Source organism: Zosterops lateralis (genome assembly GCF_965231275.1).
Source record: "Zosterops lateralis genome assembly, chromosome: 1".
NCBI classification, from domain to species: Eukaryota; Metazoa; Chordata; class Aves; order Passeriformes; family Zosteropidae; genus Zosterops; species Zosterops lateralis.
The window spans coordinates 51701330-51714885 of NC_139762.1; the positions used below are offsets into that span (position 1 = coordinate 51701330).

The 13556-nt window shown below is 37.4% G+C and overlaps 1 protein-coding gene across 1 annotated transcript in view; it reads right to left on the minus strand.

Annotated features, from left to right (window-relative positions):
* CNTNAP2 (contactin associated protein 2) overlaps positions 1-13556 on the minus strand; it is a gene marked incomplete at its 5' end in the record, with an annotated part of 1047398 nt that overhangs the window by 585299 nt on the left and 448543 nt on the right. The window lies entirely within an intron of this gene.

Genomic DNA, 13556 nt, shown 5'->3' on the forward strand with positions numbered 1-13556 from the left:
TTTCACTGCTCCGGTTTGGTTTTATAATTTGTGTTTTATAATTTTGTATTTATTTCTATTGTTTAAGATGGCCTCTCCTTCCCTCTCCTTCTCTCCTTCCCTCAGACTTTCCTTCCCCCCCCCCCTCAAACCTTCCCGCCAAAACCTTGGTTGTCCTGGTAACCCCATCCCATAATAGTTGTTTACCACTTTTCGGTTACCTGTCAATCTTTAAGTTATATAACTTCCCCACCCCCTCATCATGTATTCCTCCTCCCCAAGTTACCTGTTACTGGTTCAAAAGTTGTGCATCCCCTCATTATACGTTGGCAAAGAGTTTTAATTGGTCCCACGCGATCCCACCCCCGAACCTACTCAATAAAAAGCCGTGCCATCTTGAGGCCAGCGTCTCTCTCCGGAGCGCTGCCTTGGGGCTACGCATCCCTTGGTTGCACCCCCTGAGAGTCCCGCCTTTCTATTCTGCGCACTATCCGCACCGTGGTCGAGTTTGCCCACGCCTCTGGCAAAGTGGCCCCTGGATGTAGTGGCAGCAGGGCTGGCCGGAACTGCACCCACTGGAAAAGCCGATCCACTGCACTGTTTTTCACTTGTCTTTTCAGGAATCTGCGCCATCAATGAGCAGAGCAGGGCTGGCTGGGTGCTGGAAGCTTTCCACCAGCAGTACAGTGAAATGAGGTTTGGCATTGCAGGGCACTTCAAATCCAGGGGCCCTGGAAAAATTAATATCATGAACTGGTTCTGCACAAGCTGACTGAAATCCACAACAGATTTCAGATAAGACGTTTCAAAAATTTTTTTCCTACTTTACCACATGGACATTTAAGAAAAAAAAGACAAAACCTGAACCTCATCAATTCCTCTTTGCTGGTGAAACATTTCTTTGCTCAATACCTATGAAAATCCAGCCCAACTGTGTCATACAAAGTCAAACAGCAAGAATAAGAGGATTGGGTAAAAGAGAATGTAAGAGATTAACTTCAAGAAGAAGGTAGGGGGGAGGTATAAAAGAAATATGGTAGGAAAATAGCTTGCAGAAGGCAAGAATAATAGCAAATAGAGAGGAAAAAAAATGCATCAGAAAGTAACAGATCTAGGTCATGTCCATTTTAGCTCAGTTTTGACAGGTTGCTGTACTTTCATGTGTACTGTGGGGAGTAAAAAAAAAAGTGACAGGAAGCAGTAATCTTTACTTGAAGAAATATTTCTTCATTTTCTCCATTGAACAGCACAATCAGTAACACTACAATTTGCATACTCTTCTCTTTCCCTAAAACAAACATGTTCAAAGCAAAACAAAGTTTCTACAGCATCCTGCATATTCATCTCACAAAGAAATGCAGCTGAATAGAGAAAAAAAGTATCTGAAAGTAATTAAAAGCTATAGCAACTTTTTGCTTATCACAAATGATGAAATCCTCACATGATTCACCAGGTGTTGAATCTCATCTTTGAGATTTGCTGTTATAAAATGACCAGAACTCCTAAGAGCTCAGGATTAACAAGTGGGGATCAACTAAACACTATAATGCTGATGATGGTGAGCTCATATGAACTTGATTCAGTGCTAGCAGTAAATCCTATTTTCAGTAGCTAATCATATGCTTCCCTCAGCAACATTTCTCTGTTTTATAAAAAAATGTGTATGTATATATATACACACACATATTTTATATATATTTATATATATACATATATAACCCCTATGTTATTTGTGCAGTGCTAAAAAATCCTGGGAAAATGCCCACATACTCAAAGTAAGGAACATCTAGTTGCAGGCTTTCACAAGAAATGATTAGACTTTTTTGTTCTGAGCTCAAAACATTTCCTAGCATTTTTAATCAGATCCATCTTTTTGTTCACCTTACACCCTTATATTCTCTACTGATTCCTAGGAAGTTTACTTTCAACTTCAAATTCTCTCTTTGTATGCTGAAAACCTATTCTAACCATGTATTCATCATAATTTAATGAAAAATATAATAGAATTCTCATTACATGCAAAGACTAAAACCAAAAGCTTATTTGCTGCCTTTTAGCCTTACACATTTCAAAACAAAAGTAAATTATTTAGCAAGATAACATTATTGATCTTTATAACAAAGTATATCAACATTTTATAGCCTGATAACTACTGTTTCACTTAAAAAGAACTCAATCTCCTCTACAGGAGCTTGATTTTTTGGTATTTTAACAAGAACCTCGAGAAAGCTCTAAGTTTCAAAAAGTTTTTAAGGAATATTTCGTTTTCTATTCACAGATAACTCATAGAGATTTCAGTTCTGCATAATGTTCCTAGAAAATGTTTTTAAAATTTAAAGACAGAAAATTGAAGAGCAAGACATGATATCTGAGCATAATTTTAGATACCTGAAATAAAAATTACAAACGTGAGCTTCATTATCAAGTCTGTGAGTTTTAATGTGTTGATGTGTGCAGTTTTTCTTTGAGAAACAGAAACAAATGAAACTCCTATACACAAGCAAACAAACACAAACCAAAAATCCCCACACCCTTCCAAATACTGCTTCCAGAATGTGACTCAGTAACTGGATGAAATGAAACATTATTTTATTTCTGGCACTGTTGTAGGAGATTATCTTTGTTAAATTTACTTTAAGTAATGAAGCCTAAAGCCAAAAGCCTTAACAAACAAAGAACTACCTATCCATCTCGCTCATATGTCCCAAATCAAATAATTAATTGCTTTTCTCATACTTTTACATACAATTGGTCATCCTTTATTTATGCACAGAAATATTAACAAATTTTCTGAATTTTGCTAAGGAAACTGACATCTTTTCAGGACTGGACAGCGACTCTGTTGAATTTGCATTATTGGAATATTTGACGTACAACATCTGACAATGCACATGTATACAAACTGGAGGGTTTTGTTTGCTTTTCTTTTGCCCAGAGCCCCATTTAATGACCCTATTTTCCGCTTTAGACTCATGAACAAGGGACACAGACATATGGATACTGTTAAATTTTACTTTATGGGACATGACAACATCAGAGCATCACAGCAAAGGCACCAACAGTGTCGTGTTTCTTTACATCCTGAAACTGAATAAAATATTCCAGATATGTGTGAAATATCTCACTGGTAAAGACATTTTTCCCTTTTGGTGAAGACACCAAACATCATGAAAAATGTCTTAAACTAATATTCACAAAGCTCCTAAATTATTATCAGGCCTGTATAATGAAGAAGAAATTTCAACCCCTATGCTGAACCATATCAGTTTTGTTCCACTTGACATAAAATGGGAACAATTCCAAAATTCTTTAAAACCTAAGCTATACACAAAGAATATTAAAATATCATTAGGGTTGTAAAGTCAACATTGCTTGTAGAAGTTATGTTTTCTGCAGGGTCTTAATGAATTCCTGAATATCATTATGATATTAATTTATTTACATAATTACCTGATATTTATTCCCCAGAGATTCATACAATTCCCAGACAGAAAATTGTGATTATTCATCCTGATACACTAAACAACTGAGGCTGAAATACCTTGAGGCTTTAGGGTAGTTTGTTTTGTTTTTTCATTTTTAACCATATCTAAATTCAAGGGGAAAAACACATGAGCCTGATTTGGAAAATTTTGCCAATAGAAGTCTGTCCTGTCTTTCACAATTTGTTCCTAAGATTTAGCATCCAGCATTTACACTTTGATTTAAATTGAGAAAATACGGCCTTCCCACCACTGAATAACATTCCATCTTTGTTGTTAAGATCAGCTGATTACATTACTAGTAAACGCTTCTCAGCACATTGGGGAGTAATCATTATCTTGCTCTTAGTCTTAAATAAACTAAACAGATTTTAACACTCAGACACTGCAGGATCCACTCCAGGAGCAGCTTGGGGTTTGATAATGAGTTAGACTGGTATCTTTAAGATTTCTCATTTATTTGCATGAGAGAATGAAGTACACACAGTGTCCAAGCCTGTTGTCTTAGGTTGCAATACAAGACGTAAACAAAAGTATGTATTCTATTACCAGCTGTTAAAACCAGGTGGGGCAGTGTTCTTTGTCTCTTTCATAAGCTATCCCTCATAACTCCAGGGGGGGAATCTTCTGTTAATGGGCCAGATGTCAAAACCAAGTGGGGCAGTATATCTCTTCCCCGACCCATCCTTCCTCCAGGGGCTATCATCTGCTAACGAGCCATCAAATCTCACTGCATGACTGATAAAATTACATCATCCCACTATGAGATGCTCCACCCAGGGAGAGGAGCCAAATATTCCTACCTAGATATAATCTGAGATTTGGAACACCAGGACAGCCTATTTCCACTGGATTCCCAGAGGAAGACCAGACTCATTTCATCACCACTGGACCTTCAGAGAAAACGACATCCTTCTACAGGATCATCTCTGCTCCAACAGAGCCACATCTGTCACTCCAGGAGGACTGCAGCCATGAATTAATTGGACCGATACTAACACTGTGACCAGCAGGGTGTCAGATTGTAATCTGACTCTGCTCAGTGATGGATGGTTTTTTAGTTTAGTTGATTGGTTTTTTGTACTACTACATTTTTATTTTAATTTTCCTAGTAAAGAACTGTTATTTCTATTCTCATATCTTTGCCTGAGAGGCCCTTAATTTAAAAATTATAATTATTCAGAGGGAGGGGCTTTACATCTTCAAGGGAGGCTCCTAGCAGACACTTGTCTTTCCAAACCAAAACACCTCTAGACTGCCAGATGGGAATGGGCCATCTTCCATGAAGGTAACAGATAGGCTGTGCCCTATGGCACAGGTGATGGATTATCTTTGTGAGAGTTCCCATGTGATGCTAGACAACCAAGCTGCAAAAACAAATTTTCTGTGGCATTTAGTATAATTCCATGGAGACACAAAATGATTAGGTAGTTTTGACTTAATCTTTCACTGTCTCTGTTCCACATATAAAATATGGAGTAAAAATTAAGTTATTTTATGGGGTTGTAAAAACAAAATAATTCTTATTAAGCACCTAGTCACGAGTATTCACATGGGTGTCTAAATTAGAAAGCTGAGCCTTTTGTGGTCAGTGAAGCAAAGTCGGAGATAGGAACTAAATTAAAATCTTGCCACACTTCAATTGCTGCACAGCAAAATATAAATTTTCCTGGGTACAATATAACACAATATAATATATAATATACAATATAATATAATATATATATTATTGTATATATTTAATTTATACAATAGAACAATACAATATAATAATATTGTATAGTGTGTGTGTGTATATATATATATATATAATATATCTACAATAAAATAACATAATGTATTTTGTAATTCACAAAATAAAGAATGTGATCAACACCTTATTTCCAAAAGTTGCCCACTGACTGGTTCATGTTAAAAGAAAAAGAATAGAAAAATCAGTGTAAAATGGTTATTACAGACAGAATAAAACCTGCTTTTCTCTACAGGAGTTGTGAGATTTTATTCATTACTACACAAAAAATTACTTCTGCTGCATCTTCTGTAGAATGAAAGAGAGACAGGAAGAATGTGTTTCCAAAATACCTAAGCACAATTGCAATCATTACTGAAATAAGAAGAGCAGCAGCTCTCCGATCACTGGCTGCTGGTCCACAGAGCTTAGCAGTAACAGGAGCTCTCACCTTGAGAAGAAAGTCAAACACCGAGTAACTCAGAGCAGTTCTTGGTTTCTTTCCCTCTCCACTACTGATGTATTCAGAAATTTTTGCACATTTTGATGATTTTAAAAATGCTTTTTAGTAATTTTCAGAACAGTGTTTACTCCTTGTGCACCACTCTTGTCTCAAAGATTTTCGTATCTCTTCTGCACAGCCTCACTACACTACTGGGTTACTTGTCACTCAAGGAGTTGAGGCTGTTACCAGAGGGTGCAATTAGGAGAGGAAAGCACAAACTCAGCAGTGTCATTCCACACCCCCTGACTTAGTGCTTCAGATTAAAAGACTAAAGCTCCCTGCAGGAAAAAGTACAAAGGCAAAATCTATTTTAAACACTGCTGAGAATCATCTATCTTCAGTAAGGACATAGCAACTAAAGAAAGCTTTTTAGCTCTTAATTAGGTACATATCAATCTAAACAGCAATCTTTACTCATAATTGAAAAATTATCTGTGGCTTCAGTTTATAACTATAAATAAAAGTTGCTACTTGCTGGTTTTATAGTTTTTTATTTTGGGTCATATGTAAATCAGGATGGTCAATATTTAAGATAAACTTTTCTCAGTTTTGAATAGTTTTCATTCCTATATTTCATTCACAGAAGAGTCCGGAGACTGCTTTCCAGACCATTGCAATTCTGACTTGACTATTAGCATGCAAGAAATAACTGTGTAAACAAAACTTTGCATATCTGAAATAGCTGCAAGACTACAATTGTAAATCAATCAGCGAGGAACAAAATCTGGTTATTCTGTATTAATTGCTTCACATATAAAGTTAATATTGTATACTGAGATAAAATAAACAAACTTTGAACATAAAATTTAAATAATCAGTTGTTTTCCTTGTATACTTTCAGTATCTATTTAATTCTGGGATTTTAGTTAATTTCAAATAGCACTTATATTCACCATAATTCAGATAAGCTTCCCAGTAATGGGAAGTACGACTGGATTAAAAAAAGCCAATAAGGTATTTTAAACATGTTTCCGCTGTCCTTAAATAATATTAAAACATTACAAAATTGATTTTAAATTATAGAAACATAAAAAGTATGCATTTGTTGTTTGGTTTTGTTTTTGCATACTTCCAAGTTGCAATATTTATGAAATAAATGAACTTCACACATAATATTAAGTCATGATTTAGTAAAAAATTACTGAAGAGAAAAAAAAGGAAAAAATAGCACTATTGCCACCTAACATTAACATGTTTCAGTTTCTGGCTGTAGCTACAGTAATCTCTGAATACATCAAGATTAAAAAAAATAAAAGTAACTTATCTAAAATACTTCACATACATTAAGGCTAAGAATTCCAAAGGGTGGTGCAGCTATCAATGCCAACTATGATACAAGAACCCACTAATCATTTTTGTTTCCTTTTCTCTTATTCATCCTAGGCAGAGCCTATATTCCAAAAATCAGGACCTTCAGTTAAAATCTTCCTGACAAAGGTTCACAAGTTTAGAACCTTCCTGTCTGGTCTGTGATCCAAGACAAGAGCAAAAAAATGTAACCAAAATGTAACTGTGAGAAGCGTCAACGAAAATGTGTAGATCCCTTCTAAAACCCAATACAAGGCTAAAAGAGCTTTAGATACAGAGAATCATAAGCAAAATGGCATGCAAGCAAACACAAAATTCTTGTCTTACCTGGAGTAGGATTCCTCAGAATAGTCCTTTCAAACTGATCAAAGGAATATTACTAAGAAATCCCCAAAGGCAGAATTACAGTATGTGACAGGCTTCAAACATGACTGCTTGTCCTTCAACTTGTATTCAATAGCTGCTCATCTTTCTAGGGAAATAAGGACAGTTTTAACCACTTGGCTTTTTGAAATTATACCAAAAAGCCACAAGAATATTCTACAAAGGAATGTGGAAAGAAATATCGAAATTGTCAGAAGCTAACTCTTTCTTCAGGGAAGTTTTTTTTCCTTTTTCCTGCTAAGATGAGCATGACTGAAAGAATACTGAGAGAAATGTAGAATTCTTGTGTTTTGGCTCAAGTCCATTCTGAGTCTTCATACAAAAAGTGCCTGGTATCTATATGAGAAGTTCAGAGTAAGAAATAATCTTTGATTTGAAACCCCTGTGAATTTAGTAAACTGTTAGATGTCTTAACAAAAGAGACAATAATGGAATAAGAAATAGTGAAGGTCCTATTTTTGTTTTAAAGTGTATAATTTAACTTCATCCCATTACCGCTTTTGCAGCTCTATGCTTTTAGAAGTTTTATTTTTTCCTTTTGCAAAGATAATATGCATCTATAATTTCCATATGATGCTGTTTTGCTCAGGTTCGCATCAACTACTACTCCAAAGGTGACTGAATAGACATCTTTTAATTGAAATGCCTTCAAATGGCTGTTAGCATCTGAAATAAGAGGACTTCCAAAAATCAAAACCATTGTTAATTAATCATCAAGGGGAAATCTAGTTTGAAAACAATTGAAAGAGGGAAGGGTTTTAAAATTTTGATCAGCTGTCCACTTCTTTCCTTACAATTCATTAAACAAGTAGTAAAGTGATGTAATGGACTAATTTTCTTTCAACAGAAACTTCCTAAATTTAATTTTAATCTGTGCCATAAATCTTAGGGGATTGAACATTAAAGCAAATTGATTACTAGTTGCGTGAAAGTAATTTTTTTTTCCTCACAGGCACTGGCAATTTTATCTGACTCAGGTATTTCTGGTTCATTTTTTTTGGCAGCCAGGATACAAGCTTCCCTTGCCAAGGAGGCAGTGACATTTTGAATTTAGCATAATTTCATTGCAGTCTTTTCTATCACTGAGCAGGATTGACAGCCTCCAAGGCCACTAACTCAAGAGTTGGATGTCAGTAGAGCAGCGTGTTATTAACACTTTCATGTGTTTTACCTTCATGTAGAAAGAGAAGGTGGAAATTACAGAGATCTTCATTAGTTAGGGTGCAATTCTTGTCTTACACGATTCCGATTGCTTGTGACAAGGATTTGCTGCAGCACAGAGAAGATGGCTGTGGTTCTGTTCTTATGCAAAGGCCCAAATTGATCAGGAAAAGGTTGGAAGATACTCAGTGAATCTTCTTGTATGTTCTTTTATTTCTGAAGCTATGTCACACTGATACTGCTGTTTTCCAGTAAGGGAAAGTGTTTCCAGCATCACTAGCTTTAGTAGAGTGGAGACACAATTATCTTGTTGCTTTTAGTCTGTTATATCACTTTCTCTAAAACTAATATAAAAGAAACCAAATATCCTTGTGTGGATATTTATAGGAAGGAGGATTGGAAAGACAGAGTTACCAGGATCTCCCTATCTTTCCCTTTCCTTGATTTCTAGACTTATTTATTTACTGCCTGAGAGTACTTTGAAAACATGCTTGTGAGTGCTCAGAATGAATTTGGAGCTCTTCAGATGAAAGAGGCCATCATAATGTTACTCTGTTTCTCTACAGGATCACAGAAAGCACCTGCAGGAAATGCCTTTACAGACATTTGATAAAACTCTGTAAATACTTGTAATAGCATAAGCACAGCAGCCAGGAATGACTGCTGGCAGTTGTGTTTGCTGCTTACTTGCTGTGTGAACTCAGACTGACATCCCAATGCCTCTGAAACTCATCCTGTCTGTATGACAGAGATAATTCTCTCAGAAGTGTTTGTTGAGAATTAATTAGCTATTATTTATGCACTGATCCTTTAAAAATAAAACCAATCCATACACCATTTTTTACATCCCTGCTCACTCAACTAAAAATAATAATAATAAAAAATATAAACAGATTCATTGACTTTGGTGACCAGAGGGGAGCATTATGGTAATCTATTTTAGAGTTTGGTGGACACAATGCCAACTCCCATGTCACAGTTCAGTAAATGAGTTCCCAGTCTGGGCTATAGTGCACCATTCATGAAGTTATCCAGTCTTGATTCCAAAACTGAAAGTGATAGAAAAATCAAATTTAGCACACCCCTACAGAAGCTTTTCCACATTTATATTCAGTATGAAATATATGCTTTAGTTCTACTTGGTTTGTTCATCCAGCCACTGGATCTTATAATATCTTTTACTCTATATCTAAGAATAATTCACTATCATGGATAACTTCTTTTGAAGAACTTGGCAGACTATGATGAGAAAATACTGTCATTGCTTCTATAACATTAAAATAATAATGAGGTAATTAAAATCTGCAATTTGTCTGGGACAGCTTGCAAAGTGACAACACGATCTGGCTTGCAAAACCTTTACATGATTTCTTCTAAAGTCACTAGCTTCCCTCCTTCCTTCCTTCCCACAATGGATGTGAAAACTCAGATTAAAGTAACAGCATGGATTTCCACACCTTTTTTTTTTTTTTTTTTTTTTTTTTTTTTTTTTTTTTTTTGTGGAATTCATTCTGTTGTCATGTCACTGATTTAAACACCAAGATTTAAAATAGGATCACCAAAAGGTTTCAAATTATCACTCACACTATGCATTATAATCTAGCCGAGATTGTTATATTTTACAATAACAGAAAATTTTCAGGCAGTCTCCAATATACTTCATGCAAACTCATCGCTGACTTAATGATATAAGCAATATGGTAATACAATAGCTCATACTTCCATTTAAAAATTGTCAATCTTTTTTTTGTTAAGATAATCTCTCTGTGATCAAAACTGATGACTTAGAATAACTGATAGAAATATTAAGTAGCTGTCATATTAATACATTGGAGGCCATAGATCATAGACAGTTTTTAGGAAGAATGTAACAAAAAAAATTCAATCCATCTTTAAATAAAGATGTTTGGGTTTTCTTAAAGAGACCATTTCATACTCATATATATACACAATATAATTGTTTAGCCTTGTTCAGATAGGCTTTCGCATGGAAAAATGGAAAAAAAGGTATACTTTAGACATAATGAAGAGCAAAGCAAGGTGGGTAGAAAGCAGCAGTGATAGATCCTTTTTTTCAACAGCTTTTCATAAATTCTCTTGGGAAGCCAACTGAATTTCATTGAAAAGAGTGAATCAATGGTCCTTCATAAAAAGAAAATCAGTTAGAAAGTCATTACCTGAAAATTAGCACTCGAAAAACAAAATTCCATTTTAAAGCCAATTAGACTTCATGTCAGTACTAAGTTGAATTGCATTTGCATTGATGTATGCAAAATGATTTACATCCTCCATCCCTAAGAAACATAGAGAGTGAAAAATTAAAGAACATGTTTAGAGACGCTGCTGAATTTATTTTTTGGAAGCTATCTATCTCAAGCAGCAGATGACTGTGCTGGGCTTTTAAACAGCTTTACATCATATATCTCAAGTACTGATGCTATTATTGGAATTACAACACTTGAGGAAACCTTACTTCTGCTCCCTATCATAACAATACACAGGAAAACAGCTGGTAATGTAAAAGCCAGAGAGGGGGCTGAAGGCAAATACCCCAAGAGCCCCTTTCTCCCAATAGCTTCCCATAGTCCTGGCATGATCTGTGTCTTGTGTCACTGGAAAGAAAAACAGTTTTAAGTGGAGAGAAGAAGGAGTAGATGGCATCTCACAGAAGAGTTAAAATCTCCTGGTCTGCAGCTGGACAATCAATCCATCCTGTTTATAGTGACAGGATTAATCCACTATACCTGGGTCTGCCAGCAGGAAAATATATGCCAGCATGGTATATCCTTCCCTCCCATGTCTGGTCTGAGTAAAACAGGAAGCAGCAGAACCCAGACCCTGAAGATGGGACGTTGCATCTTGCAATGCTGAAGAGGCACACTGATAAGTATGGCTCAGGGCATTGCATCTTTGCAAGGGAGAGGGCGCTACATCTACATCTACAAACAGAGATTTATCTTAAGGACAGGAGATGAAAATAGAAGAAATAAGGCATAGAAGTATGAATTCATTACAGAACATCAAGCACACCTTAATCACATACTTCACATCATGCACCCACTTATGTAGAATTAGGTTAAATGGCTAAAATGTTAAGTGCCTTCTTGAAATGAGACACTTCTCTGAGCTGGGGTAAGTGTTCAAGAGTCAGTCAAAGAGACAGCAGTAGAGACATTAGGGTGATTGAGGTTAGTCTTGTGGGGATTGTTGGATTGTGCTGTATGGGAGGAACCCTTGGCTCAGGGACATCTGAGCAGCTGCCCAAAGCTCCCTCGGGACCCCTCCCTGCAGGGAAGGAGGGGGGAATTGCCAGGAGCCCTTGTTAGAATGGAAGGGCTTAGGCTTTTTAGGAAAGAGAAGCTAGGGAAGCAAGTAGGGGGTGTAGCCCTCTATGTCAATAACTGGTGCAGTGGTTCGGCTTTTTCCAATGGGTGCAGCTCCGGCCAGCCCTGCCGCCACTACATCCAGGGGCCACTTTGCCAGAGGCGTGGGCAAACTCGACAACGGTGCGGATAGTGCGCAGAATAGAAAGGCGGGACTCTCAGGGGGTGCAACCAAGGGATGCGTGGTCCCAAGGCAGCGTTCCGGAGAGAGACGCTGGCCTCAAGATGGCACGGCTTTTTATTAGGTGGGTTCAGGGGTGGGATTGCGTGGGACCAATTGCAACCTTTTGCCAACGTATAATGAGGGGATGCACAACTTTTGAACCAGTAACAGGTAACTTGGGGAGGAGGAATACATGATGAGGGGGTGGGGAAGTTATATAACTTAAAGATTGACAGGTAACCGAAAAGTGGTAAACAACTATTATGGGATGGGGTTACCAGGACAACCAAGATTTTGGCGGGAAGGTTTGAGGGGGGGGGGAAGGAAAGTCTGAGGGAAGGAGAGAAGGAGAGGGAAGGAGAGGCCATCTTAAACAATAGTAATAAATACAAAATTATAAAACACAAATTATAAAACCCAACTGGAATTGAATTTAAGCACCACCACATCTCCCCCTTTTTTATTTTTTTGTGATGGATTTTAGTATTGTCTGTTCGGGGGATAGATGTTCTGTTCCGTGAGCCACCTCTCGTCATCAGTCTCCGGTGAAGAAGTCCTCTGGGTCAGGGTATTCCTCATCTTCCCATGGCGGGAGCTGCTGCATCTCAATCTTCCTCGACAGGAGGAACACTGGCCCAGACGTTGTTCACGCTGAGTGACTCGTCGGATGATGCCAAATGCAATTCCAATTATAAGTAACAAAAACAAAATTAAAAGTCCAGTTTTGACAGCAGAATTGACCCAGCCTGAGAGTCCCCAGTTTCCAAACAGTTGGTCAAACCAGTCCTTCTGGGGCTCTCAGTTGGTATCTGACTGGTCTCTCCTGTAACTTAAAATATAACAAAATAAATTAATTAACAAAAAGCCAGTGAGGAATGGGGAAGGAAGGAGCGGACCTCTCTTCCTCCGGACTAACGGGCTTCCTTTTTCTTCGCCAAGTGACATTTTTCACTTGATGATCCGATCCTTTGGAGGCCCTGGGAATGTAAGGTTTCACCCACTTGGCCGGCACCCATTTAAGTCCGGTGGGTGTCGATACGCAGGCGTACCCGCGACCCCAAGTGATTAAACCGTGTGGACCTTCCATTCTCATGGTCTCCGGGTCCTTGACGAGAACTGGCGGCTTGGATTCTAATTTCAAATTTGGGTTCCCTCCAAAGTGCCTAATTATTGGGGGATTCATAAGTTCGAATGAACAATTTAGAAAATTAATTGTGTATAAGGCCCTGGCTAATCGAATTTGGGGTGACTCCAATTTCAGAATTTGTCCCTGTTGATTGAGGACTCTTTTGATGTTTTGGTGTGTCCTCTCCACAATTGCTTGGCCTGTCGGGGAATAGGGGATGCCAGTCTTATGTTCTACTCCCCATTGCTGGAGGAAGCTGCGGAACTCCTTGGAAATATAGCTTGGCCCGTTGTCCGATTTGATGATCTTAGGGATGCCTAGGAAGGAGAAGGCTTG